This window comes from Aethalodelphis obliquidens, unplaced genomic scaffold, assembly GCF_003676395.1.
Source record: "Aethalodelphis obliquidens isolate GAN/ISIS:26980383/991018 unplaced genomic scaffold, ASM367639v1 scaffold63, whole genome shotgun sequence".
NCBI classification, from domain to species: domain Eukaryota; kingdom Metazoa; phylum Chordata; class Mammalia; order Artiodactyla; family Delphinidae; genus Aethalodelphis; species Aethalodelphis obliquidens.
In genome coordinates, this window is record NW_020838007.1 from 5,984,879 (window position 1) to 5,998,490 (window position 13,612).

At 43.3% G+C, this 13,612-nt stretch overlaps 1 protein-coding gene across 2 annotated transcripts in view; it reads right to left on the minus strand.

The window, feature by feature from the left end:
* The window catches only part of PTPRM (protein tyrosine phosphatase receptor type M), a 759,173-nt gene that overhangs the window by 103,569 nt on the left and 641,992 nt on the right, over positions 1 to 13,612 (minus strand). The gene's annotated exons all lie outside the window — the stretch shown is intronic.

Below are 13,612 nucleotides of genomic sequence, written 5' to 3' on the forward strand. Positions count from 1 at the left end.
CCTTTATATTCCCCTACTCTCCATCCCCCGCTAAAGCGCTTGGCCATCTTGGCCATTGCTGGCAACGGCCACTAGTGAGCAATCAGTCTGCGGTTCAATGGGACCAATTCATTATTCCTTTTCATGGGTCCACTTGTGTCTTATCAGCTGAGCTGCTCCTTAGTGCGGTCGGAGTGGGGACACACCTGCTCACAGACCCCATGGGGAGCCCTGCCGCCTGCAGGTGGCTCAGACCTGACCACACAGTGCACAGTGCTGGGCATACCCTACCGTCTCTGCCCCAGGCTGTGGATGTCCCCAGGCAGGGGCTGCGTGGTCCTCATTTTTGTTGGTGTGGAGCCCACGCTTCGTGATAGGAGTCCGATAATTAGTCACTGAATGAATGAGTGACTGCAGTGTCTGGGGGCCGTCTGCTGGGCTTTGACGCCCAAATAAAGCTTGACTTCTGCAGTGTGGGGGTCTGCGGAGTTGGAGTACTTGGAGACCTGCACAGGCACTGTCTGCAGGGTTCATGATGTCCGTCTGTAAAAGTGCACGTGCTTCATATATACAATGGAATATTACTCAGCCATAAAAAGAAACGAAATTGAGTTATTTGTAGTGAGGTGGATGGACCTAGAGTCTGTCAAACAGAGTGAAGTAAGTCAGAAAGAGAAAAACAAAAACTGTATGCTAACACATATATATGGAATCTAAAAACAAACAAACAAACAAACAAAACCATTCTGAAGAACCTATGGGCAGGACAGGAATAAAGACGCAGACGTAAAGAATGGACTTGAGGACACGGGGAGGGGGAAGGGTAAGCTGGGACGAAGTGAGAGAGTGGCATGGACATATATACACTACCAAATGTAAAACCGATAGCTAGTGGGAAGCAGCCACATGGCACAGGGAGATCAGCTCTGTGCTTCGTGACCACCTAGAGGGGTGGGATAGGGAGGGTGGGAAGGAGACGTAAGAGGGAGGAGATATGGGGATGTATGTATATGTATAACTGATTCACTTTGTTATAAAGCAGAAACTAACACACCATTGTAAAGCAATTATACTCCAATAAAGATGTTAAAAAAGAATGTGCACGTGCTTTCTGTGAACTGCCGTGTGTTAAAGCTGCTGTTACCTTACAGCTCGGCCCTCAACAGAGACTGGCTGGAAAAGAGCCCTGTCCTGACTGTCCCCCTTGCACTATTAATTCCACACAACAGAACATAAGGACACACCATTTCATCACATCCAAGAGGGAAATGATAACACTGCAAGCGTAAGAGTTAGAGTTTTAAATTGCCATTTTATTATTTATTTTTTAAAATTGAAGTATAGCTGACTTATAATGTTGTGTTAATTTCTGCTGTACAGCAAAGTGACTCAGTTATACATATATATGCATTCTTTTCTATTCTTTTCCATTATGGTTTATCTCAGGACCTTGTTGTTTATCCAGTCTATATATAATAGTTTGCATCTACTAACCCCAAACGCCCAGTCCACTTAGTATGATAATCCCTAGCTGCATCCCTGTTGATGCAAATGGCATTATTTCGTTCTTTTTTATGGCTGAGTAGTATTCCCTTGTATATATATATTATACAACATCTTCTTCATCCATTCATCTGTCGATGGACATTTAGGTTGTTTCCATGCCTTGGCTATTGTGAATAGTGCTGCTATGAACATACGGGTGCATGTATCTTTTTGAATTGTAGTTCTGTCGGATATATGCCCAGGAGTGGGATTGCTGGATCATATGGTAATTCTACTTTTAGTTTTCTGAGGAACCTCCATACTGTTTTCCATAGTGGCTGCACCAACTTACATTCCCACCAACAGTATTCAATTGCCCATTTTAAAGTAAGGTACCTTAGTCATGGTCATTGTTGGCACCTCATTATCATAATAGTTTTTACATTGTATTTATCATTTTGAAATAAAACCATGGAGGCAGACCAGGATCAGATGCACTACACGCTTAGAACTGTATCAACAGATTCACAATATACGTTGCTAACTGAAGGGGAAGATACTGTGCAATGCAGGACAAAAACAAATACAAACATTTTCAGGATTATTAATAAATTAAGCTAATAAAAATACAGTGAAAATCATTAGTTAATTCCATCAAGAACAAGACCGTTATAGGATAGGTAAAGGATTTATTTAGACATGTAACGTCTATTCCGCCATAAAATATGCATTTAAAATAGCTTCAGGGATTTAAAAGTCATCCTCTTTTTCTGAGGTGTCTTTGTTACTCTATGAATGACAATTATTTTACCGTTGAGTAATAACTATTATTTGACTTCCCTTATAACAATTTAATTCTATTAATACTTTGAGTTTGTCGTGATGTAATTACAATTTCATTCCCCTCTGCCTTCTCCACCCATGTGAAAGTTTCCAGACTTTGCTATTTTCATGGGAGGATGAAAAAGGGACCTGACTCTGAAGACGACCTGGGTGTCTTCCAGTAGACCCACGGCCACTAGTTAACTCCCCACAGGATGAGAGACAGACAGACAGATGGAGGGGGGTCAACAACGGATTAGGGAGGAGGCGCTTGCTCCACTAGTACAAGGAGATTCTGCTGGGTCACCGGAGACAAAGCCACCCTGAGCCACACCAGTTCCTTCCCATTCCTGACAAACAGACGCTTTCCGTGGGGGAAGGCGCCCACATCACAGCGGGGTTTCCTTAGCATTTATGGTGATCACAGGAATTCCAATAGCCCTTGCTTTTAAAAAGTTGTTTTTAAAAAAATTTATTAACTTTTGTTTTATATTGGAGTCTAGTTGATTACCAATGTTGTGCTAGTTTCAGGTGTACAGCAAAGTGATTCAGTTATACACATATATATATATCTATTCTTTTTCAGATTCTTTTCCCATTTAGGTCATTACAGAGTGTAGAGCAGAGTTCCCTGTGCTATAGAGTAGGTCCCTGTTGGTGATCTATTTTAAATGTAGCAGTGTGTACATGTCAATCCCTAACTCCCAATCTATCCCTCTCCCGCATGCCCTTCCCCCCCGGTAACCATAAGTTCGTTCTCTAAGTCTGCGAGTCTAAAAAACGTTATTTTAATTTGACTGTTCTCATTAACTGGTGACCAGAAAACAGACAAAATCAACAACGAGATGATAACCAATCTCCCTGCACTTGACCTCTGCATGTTTTTGTGAGAGTGGGGCCCATGCTCTCCATCTCTGAGCACTGACCACGGGCATCAGTACGTGAGCAGAATGAAGAGTCCATCGTCTTGACTACTATTCATGAGAGTAGCAGCCATGGAGGACCACCTGCCTGCTTTACTGCTGCAGACAAAGACCCCAACCAGATCATCGCAGACCAGCGTGAGTCAGACCTCAATGCTTTCTGACCCTTAGTCCACTGCTCTTCCTGGACCACCTCTCCCGACAGGGGCTTTGGAGGGGATAGAGTTAAATCTACACATGACCAATGACTGTTTTCCAACCTAGATCGTATCTCCTTGTCTCCAAATGAAGGTTTGCAACAAGACAATATAAAAGATGTCAAGTAAACTTTGCTTAACTGTCGACTGCTTTCACAAAATAGGAAATTTTCTTATCTCCTAGGATAATGTGATCATTGCAGGGAAGCAACAGCAGGAGAGCAACAGTAGAAGTGGGAGTTCTTGCCATGAGCCTCCCCAACTTTCCATCCAGGAATTATGTGAATCAGTTTAAGTGGCAGAATGTATTTTTCTTAAACAAAATCAAAGTCAAAACAAAACAAAACAAAAAGCTGCTTCAAGGAAAAGATCAGATGACTGGTACCATCCACAGTTTCCTGACTCTCTACAGATCTGGTGATCCGTCTCGCATTTTCTGGCACAGTTTTGCTTCCAATTATACAGCCAGTCTCCCCATGAATACATGCCCATGAATACATTTGCATTATGAAGACCATGTGTTCTTATCCTTGGCTTGTAAAGTAAGTAATATACCTAATGGGGAGCCCAGAGAGAGGAAGAAAGGGCTTTCTGGATTGATCACCTGGCTTTGTTTTCTTTTGTTATGGAGATTGTCATTTAAAAACATTTCTAAGATGGACCCAGTTTTAAATGTCATGGTTTTCCATTAGCATACATTTTCAAAATAGCTGAGAACATATTTACCTTAGACTTTAGATTCCCTCTTATGCCTGCAGTAGGACAAAAGTCAACTGTTTAAATTTCTACTTAGAAAATAAAACTTTATCTATTGCTCTAGAGCCATTGGGCAACTCAGAGAAGCCGTGACATGACATATGTGTCTTTTGCATAGTGAGCCCCTGGCTGCCTTCCTGGCTTGGAAATTCTTTTTATTTATTGGCTGCGTTGGATCATCGTTACTGCATGCAGGCTTCCTCTAATTGCGGCGAGCAGGGGCTACTCTTTGTTGTGGTGCGCGGGCTTCTCACTGCGGTGGCTTCTCTTGTTGCGGAACACAGGCTCTAGATGCACGGGCTTCAGTAGTTGTGGCTCGCAGGCTCTAAAGCGCAGGCTCAGTAGTTGTGACACATGGGCTTAGTTGCTCCGTTGCATGTGGGATCTTTCTGGACCAGGGTTCGAACCTGTGTCCCCTGCATCGGCAGGCGGACTCTCAACCACTGCGCCACCAGGGAAGCCCCTGGCTTGGGAATTCTGAGCAAGAATAGCAATCAGGGCAGAAATGCAGGTCATCAGGGCTATAGAATACCACTTCCTGTGTGGCCCACAGCAAGGCCTGGCACAGATGTGAGACTCCAGAGGCAGAAGTGGCTCTTCCTCCAGGCCTCGTCTTCCCGAGGGACTGAGCCTTCTCTGATGACCCTGTGACCTACCACCTTTCCTTTTTTGCAGACGATGAGCTGAACAGGTAGTCACTAATAAACCCACCAGTGAAATGCGCCCGAGGAAAATTAAGTAATTTTGCTACACAAGCATTCTACCACGTCCTATGTCACAGCCCTTCTGGCTTTTAAATATCTTTTAATAAATGAAGCAAATCAACAAACGTTTCAGACAATTTTCTGCTGTGCATTTTTCTTGGGGTAAGAACAAAAGGTTCTTTGGCTATCTTTTTTTATCTGCAAGAAGGTCAAAAGCTGGATGTGTTCCAATAAAACTGCATAAATTCAATTACTGAATGCTTTCAGAAGACTCGTACTCCGAACCAGTATTCCTGGGAAGTAAGTAATCACCACATCATTTATGTGGCTCTAGAGAAGAGCTGTTCCTCTCACATTTACTGGAAGGAAAGCCAACCAGGTTTTGAATCCTGCTGTTGCTGAGAAAGTGAGAGCTCGGGTCCTTGAAGGAATTCCTTCAGAGGATTCCTGAGCACATGAATTCTGGCCGCTCGGGGGATACCTGGCTTACCTACTCCTAACATCTCCCCCACCCTTAAGTTCACGTTTTAGTACAACCTCCAATTCCTCCTTAATCTCTCCAGTTTTTGCTTGACAAAAGTTATGAGCAGGTAATGGTTAAAATCCAATTCAACCACAGCACAGGCGTTTCTTTGCAGCTGATGATGCCCCATCCTCGGAGCAACTGTGTAAGGACCAGCTTGGGAGACATGACAACGGCCCATGCTCCAAGGATGCTTTTCACAGGAGGGATTTTTAAATACAATACGCACATTTAGGCAATATTTAGCGTTCAGGGCAGATTTTTAATATGCAGATACAATTTAACACACCAACTATGGACTTTTTATTATGAAAAAAAACCACTTTATGTTATTTTGGGGATTGAAGTTAATGGTCTCACCGCACCGTCTGTTAGAATTTTCATAAACAGACTTAGGCTTTGACTCTGCTTAAAATGTAATTAAAGTGTTTCCTCTGACTACCTTAGCTCATATACACTGAGAAAAGGCAGCAAACCGGGGAACCGCTCTCCAAGAGTAATAAGTCTCCGAAACAATAAAAATGAAAGCAGGCTAAGGTCCAGCGAATACCAATGGCTCCACGTAAAGATGCTGCACGCTCCCTGGGCACAGAGAAGAAGGATGTGGAACATCTCACACGCGGCCATTTTTTTCTGAACAGGAAACATGTTTTTGTGATTCAGTAACCTCCTTCCTACCCCTCACACCACCATCATTTCCCACAGGATATAATTATACGTCGCGGTTGCCCACCTCAAGAGAATGTTACTCCAAAATGCTGCAGTCAGTTAAAAATGTCACAGCTCCCAGATATTAAAAAAGGAGAAAAAACCCCCAAACCCTTTTCAACAGAAAAGCTGCCGGGAAGGACGGGATGCGGGTCAAGGCTGTATCTAGTGCACGGTGTGTTCTCAGGCAGTGCAGGGTCGAGTTGTTTTCAGAAGCTTCTGAAATCGAAGTTTTCCTCCCTTTCTCATATGAATAAAACTGTGCACGTAAAATGACTAAAATCATCACGCAAAAAGAAGGAAGATGCCCTCACTGGGGAGTGCAAAGTCTCTGAACTTCTTTGTTTTCTACCCATACACCTCTTTGGGTTCTTCCAACGCTGCATTTTATTTGGTCTATATAAACTATTTATTGCTATTGCACTAAAGCCACCTATGCTTGCCTGACAGGCCGCAGGGTGGAGTGTCGATGGAAAGGTGGCCCTGGCAGCTCGGGGCCAGAGGCAGCGGTGGCCACCAGTCACTGCCATCATCAATGTCCCGGACAGAGGCAGCCAAAGGGAGTGTGTGAGTCTTCAAGGGCAAGAGAGGTGAGGGCTGGGTGAAACAAGAACCTTGACCTAGGAACTGTTATTTCTAAACAAACTGAAATCGAAATGCCAACACGCTGATATCTTTAAGGAACTTGCTAATTAATCTCAGGACTTCAAATGGCCATGTTTTAGTACAATGTAATTCAATTCCAAATGTAATTTCTATTTTGCAGGATTCAGCTGGTGATGCTCTAGGCAACAGTTGCCATATTGCCTTCCTTTACCTAACATCTCTTTCGTATGTGATAACGGACTTGAGGTTTAGAGCCTAAAATATTATGTGATGTTTTAGTGCCCAGAAACATTTGTACCCTGACATTTGACTGAGCTTAAAAATGTTTTTTATTCTGTTGGATATTACTCTGAATGAGTGACTTTTCACAGCAATGTCTTATATGAATAATACACGCTTATGGCATCTTTGAAGTTCCACCAGGCAAGTCTTTATTTCTACTGTATAGAGAAGGGAGTTTAGGATGAGAAGGCATGAAGTGGATTGCCTGCAACCACGCAGCAGGGAAGCAGAACGGCTGGGGCCTGCACCCAGGGCTGCCCGGCTCTGAACCCTGTGCTCCTTGTGCTTGACCACCTAGCTGGCCGAGGACGCGTGCCTTTGTGCTGACTGCATCACACCGCACACTCAGCTTTCTGAAGTCGCCCTGGCCGTGGGTCAGAAGTCACCAGGCATTTCTGGTTTCCACTTTTTGTGGAATAATCCTGTTGGATGACACATAGCTCTCTTACCATCTGCACAGTGATTTTCCCAGGATGTGAAGCCGTGTGCACCCTGGAGGGACCCTCAATAGACCTGCTTTTCAGGAAATTTGCCCAATTTCAAAGCTCCTTTTCTTTCCACCTTCAGAATCATTGCAGTACTAAGCTCCCGCTAATGATGTGACATACCCCTCAAGTGAATTGAAGCAGGAAAAAAAATCTGAAAACCACTGATCAAGTGGGCAGAGAGAAAAATAAATACTCTTCAGCTCAGTGATGGAGAAAAAGAGGTGAAACAGTAACTTCGAAGCCTGGGTTGTTGCTGAACATTCCACAGGCAAGGCCAATATCTCACGGAATCACAAAGACTGAGGCAAAGTAAGGTGGCTTTGTCAAAATGGCTTACAGACCTAATGTAAGACTGGAAACCATAAAGTTTCTGGAAGAAAACACAGGCAGAACTTTCTTTGACATAAATCATAGCAATATTTGTTTAGATCTGTCTCTTAAAGCAAAGCAAATAAAAGCAAAAACAAACAAATGGGACCTAGTTAAACTTATAAGTTTATGCACAGCAAAGGAAACCATCAACAAAATGAAAAGAAAACCTACAGAATGGGAGAAAATATTTGCAAATGATATGACCAATAAAGGGTTAATATCCAAAATACATAAACACTCATACAACTCAACATCAAAAAAGCAAACCACCCGATTAAAAAAGAAGCAGAAAACCTGAATAGACATTTTTCCAAAGAAGACATAGAGATGGCCAACAGGCACATGAAAAGATGCTCTACAACGCTAGTCATCAGATAAATGCAAATTAAAACTACAATGAGATATCACCTCACACCTGTCAGAATGGCTATCATCAAAAAGAACACAAATAACATATGTTGGAGAGGATGTGGAGAAAAGGGAACCCTTGTACACTGTTGGTGGGAATGTAAGTTGGTGCAGCCACTGTGGAGAACAGTATGGAGGTTCCTCAAAAAACTAAAAATAGAACTACCATATGACCCAGTGATTCCACCCCTGGGTATATATCCCCCCAAAATGAAAACACTAATTTGACACAATACATGTACCTCAATGTTCATAGCAGCATTATTTACAGTAGGAAAGACATGGAAGCAACCTAAGTGTCCACCAACAGATGAATGGATAAAGAAGATGTGGTACATATATACAATGGAACACTATTCAGACACAAAAAAGAATGAAATTTTGCCATTTGCAAAAACATGGATGGACTTGGAGGGTATTATGCTAAGTGAAATAAGTCAATCAGAGAAAGACAAATATTGTATGATATCACTTAAATATAGAAAAACCAAACCAGTGAATACAACAAAAAAGAAACAGATTCATTGATATAGAAAACAAACTAGTGGTTACCAGTGGGGAGAGGGAAGGTGGGGAGCAAGATAGGGTAGGGGATTAAGAGGTACAAACTAGGGCTTCTCCGGTAGCTCAGTGGTTAAAAATCCGCCTACTAATGCAGGGGACATGGGTTCAAGCCCTGGTCCAGGAAGATCCCACATGCGACGCAGCAACTAATCCCATGCGCCACAACTACTGAGCCTGCACTCTAGAGCCCGCTAGCCACAACTACTGAAGCCCGCACACCTCAACGAAGAGTAGCCCCCGCTCACCACAACTACAGAAAGCCATGCACAGCAACGAAGACCCAAAAAAGCAGCCAAAAAAAAAAGAGGTACCAACTACTAGATATAAAATAAATAAGCTACAAGAATATATTGTTTAACACAGGGAATATAGCCAATATTTTATAATAACTACAAATGGAATATAACCTTTAAAAATTGTGAACCACTACATCATACATCTGAAAATTACATAATATTGTACATCAATAATAAATAAATAAATAAAATATCTATACAAGAAAGGGGGCTATTTTGATATATTTGGTATGAGTTTCAGTCAAGCATTAATTTTAAGAGGCAGAGGGTAGCTGTTTGGGGATAGTCAACCCTTTCCTGGCATTCATTCCTCTTCCCTTTGTTCCCTGGAAGGAAGCTTAGTGACACCCGCTGTGCTCAGCAGGGCCCAGTGACGCCTCCCATCTGGTGTACCTTCTCAGGCCTGGAAGCCCCCGTCCCACACACGTGAGTGAAACCAAGCAGGACCCTATGGTCCTTCCCCCCATGTCCTCCACCTGCCTTTTGTGTGTAGAAAAACTTTAGCCAAAGAATAACTTTAATCAGAGAAGTGAGAAAATGGAGAAACAAAGGAAAACAGTCCAACAAGACTAAACAATAATAGTTTAGTCATTAAGCAAAGTCAAGAACCTTCAGTTTCTCCTCAAGGGCTATAGATAATGTTCTGAGCCATCTCCTGTGAGCTGTCTTATAGATACTGAAACCTCCACCAGGTGGAAGAAGTTAACTACATTATGACCAGACTGTAGCCATGACATAAGCTGCCACAATTCCGAGGACTGGCCTCAAGGAAGTGGGAACAAACCAACCCTGGAACTGAATATTAACGGTACTTAAAGCAATCAAGATAACTCTGGTCAGACCACCGATGACCGGTAACAAGACGACGGTCAAGGCTGACTGTGCTGTTTCTGCATGTAGCCCCCTCCCTCCGTCTCTGAAACCTTTGCCCACTGATTGTCAGTTGGGGGGGAGTCAGCCTTTGGACAGGAGTCCCCCACCCTCACCCTGCCCAAGTTGCCGGCATCCGAAATAAAGCAAACTTTCCTTTCCAGCAACCTTGCCTCTTAACTGGTTTTTGAGCGGCGAGCAGCTGGACCCCACTTTCAGTTTCACGAGGATGTTCTCACCCACTGATGCTGAGGAGGCAGCAGAGAGTTTCGGGGAGTTTCTTGTCCCCTGGCACTTGTCCCCTGATGGGGGCCTGAGACGGATATTCCTCAGTTTGAAAGTCAAAGGCTGCATGTACAGACTCATCCTTCTAGATGGTCCCGATAGGGTCTCTGCTGCTTCTTGAGCAGGGAGGATGGGGTAGCAGAGGGGCTGCACTGCAAGGGATTTACAGCACTGTTTATATATTTATATTCACTACATAAATCTTGGTCCAAGTTTACTTTTTTGATTTGGGCATGCCTATCTCTGATCACAGTCACAGGACATCATGAGATCAAGCAATTTTGCAAAGGTCCTGGAACTTGGTCCTGGCCCTGTCCTCACTGCATTACCCTGGCGCTCCCAAGGAGGCCCAGTCATCAGATGGGGTGTCAAAATCGTGATGCCAATGAGCGGCTTGTCACAGGTGGCCACAAGAAAGGGGACTGCTCTGCTTTCAAGGCAGGCGAACGCGACTGATGTACTTGCTGTGCTGCCTCGCTAAATCAGTCTGGGTTTGAGTCCTTCCTCAGACAGCGCACCATCTTTCGGAGAGATAAGGATTTTCATTTCCCCTCAGATGCAGATACTGCCAGAGTCTGAGATGTTAATACAACTCGAGAGCTGTAATTTCCTCTACCTCTGTACCTGCCTTGGAAGAGTGATTTGTCGGTGAGCCTGTGCTAACAGTGCCCAGATCTTCAGAGATGAGCAACGGTCCCCTTTGGCAAAAGGAATCCTTGAAACATCTAGAGAACAAATGGATGCTTTTGCAGAAAGCAAGCTGCTTCTTTCCTTCTGCGACTAGCCAGAGAAGCTGACTTCCACTCACTCCTGGTCTGCATTACTGCAGTAGCTTCCTACCTGGTCACTTCACCTCCCTGTGGTTTATACACTTCTCCTAGGGTAAGCTTTTAAAAAAGCACGTGGGCATCTGCCATGTCCCTATTTGAAAACATAGCAAGTCTCCCTACTGACAACAGGGCGGTCTCAAGGACCTAGAGACTTGACACGTGCAATGCACCAGGTAAACAGGAAGTGCTCAGTCAGCGCTAGCAATTACTGCTGTTCTAACATTAGAGCTTCAGACTTCGATGACAGTAAATCCTTACTGACTTTGCTGCCAATTTTTGTTAGCGTCACCCTGACAATGTCCTTTCCATTGTTTTCCTCTATGTTTTCCCTCCACGGATTCTATACAGCATTTAGAAATGGGGCGATTATTGTTTTGTTCTTTCCTTTCTGTTAAAAAACAAACATCTTTTCCATGGTATTTCTTGGAGAGCTGTGAGTTTTAAAATGTCCTCACCTCACAAATCACAGCACAGACGCTCCATCAAATGTGGCTGAAAATCTAAGGACACTTTTTTAGACATGACAGGCTTGGAAAGAACAAGTATAGCAGAAAAAGGAATTTTAATGAGAGGTTTGTGACTCTCTCTTTGACATCTATTCATTTATAAAACCTATCGGCACCGTTCCCAGGCTCTTCCTGCAGGACCTGAGACACGAGATTCACGGTAAAAATTTAGAAGGGAGGACTATTTTAGAAATTAGGAAATCAAGGTTAGAAATACCTTTTCTAACAGTTTAGTGAAGAATAATTAACATCTCAATGTATTCTGTCAGAAAGTTTAACTTTTCTTAGAAGCAAACATTCTTATTGAAAATTATAACATATTTTGAAATTGGAGTCATAGCTGCTTTCCTTTATTGACTGATGTTTGGACAAATGTCATTTCTTATTGAAAGTTGGGTATGGAGGTTCCCTAAAAAACTAAAAATAGAGCCACCATATTACCCGGAAATCCCACTCCTGGGCATATATCTGGAGAAAACCATAATTTGAAAGGATGCAGGCACCGCAATGTTCATTGCTGTACTATTTACAATAGCCAGGACATGGAAGCAACCTAAATGTCCATCGACAGAGGAATGGATAAAGGAGATGCGGTACATTTATACAATGGAATATTACTCAGCCATAAAAAGGAACGAAATAGTGCCATTTGCAGAGACGTGGATGGACCCAGAGATTGTCTTACAGAGTGAAGTAAGTCAGAAAGAGAAAAACAAATATCATACAACATTGCTTATATGTGGAATCTAGAAAAATAGTACAGATGAACTTATTTGCAAAGCAGAAATAGAGTCATCACAGACGTAGAAAACAAACTTATGGCTACCAAGGGGGGCAGGGGTGGTGGTGGGATGAAATGGGAGATTGGGATTGACATATACACACTAGTATGTATAAAACAGATAACCAATGAGAACCTACTGTACAGCACAGGGAACTCTACTCAGTGCTTTGTGGTGACCTAAATGGGAAGGAAATCTAAAAAAGAGGGAATATTTATATACATATAGCTGATTCACTTTGCTGTACAGCAGAAACTAACACAACATTGTAAAGCAACTATATTCCAATAAAAATTAACAAAAAAATCTGGGGACACCATCACCCTAGGTGTCCAGAGACTTCTTGTGACACAAGTCTTGGCTCTGAGCCTTAGAATCTGGGTGTGAGGAGGAGACTGAAAACAAAGTTGAAACAGTGAGGCTGCACCAGGCAGGGCGGGAATCTTGGTGGAAGTTTCCATATGCTGATCACCCCTCCCGAGAGAGGGAACCCCGAAAGGACTAACTCATCTCTCAAAGCAGATCAAACATTAGTGGCTAAAATCATCTTACCCCAGGCCTTGGGTGGAATGCTTTATTCATCTGCATGTGCTCCCTACAAACTGTCATCACCTTCTGAAGATGCTTTTGGTTTGGGAAGTTGCAGGTGGGTGGAGGAGAAGATGAAACAAAAATCCTGAAGGCATCTGAGGCTGACAGAGTAGCTCCACGAGCTCTTCCCAAGTCTCAGTCCCTGGGTCCCACCTTCGCTATTTCCCCTGTCCTCTCACCTCTTCCCTCTAATTTACTTATTTAAAGTATTATATATTTAAATGTTCATTTGGAAATGAGATTTCATATCACTTCAGTAAGTGGAAGGCCAAAACACACACCACAGGTAAAGATAACAGAAAAAGTAAAGGTCACAAACTCACAACAACGCTATCAATCCTGCCTGGCAGCGCTGCTTAGCCACATTCTGAGCCCGAGGCCTCTTCTTCCTTGGGAGAGAAAGATGCTCTAGCCCCAAACACAGGCTCACGGATGAATCAATCGAAGGACCAAAAGAACCAACTGGACAGGCAGTCACTTCCTCACCCTGCATATCAGCACTGTTTATTCCTCATGAGTGGACCTCCTAAAAGCCACCTGCAAGTGCACCTGCTGCTTGCATTTCACACTTGGGGGAACTCTGAATTCACCTTCAATCTTGGCTCCCAACACAGGGTGCAGAAGAGGAAAGAGCA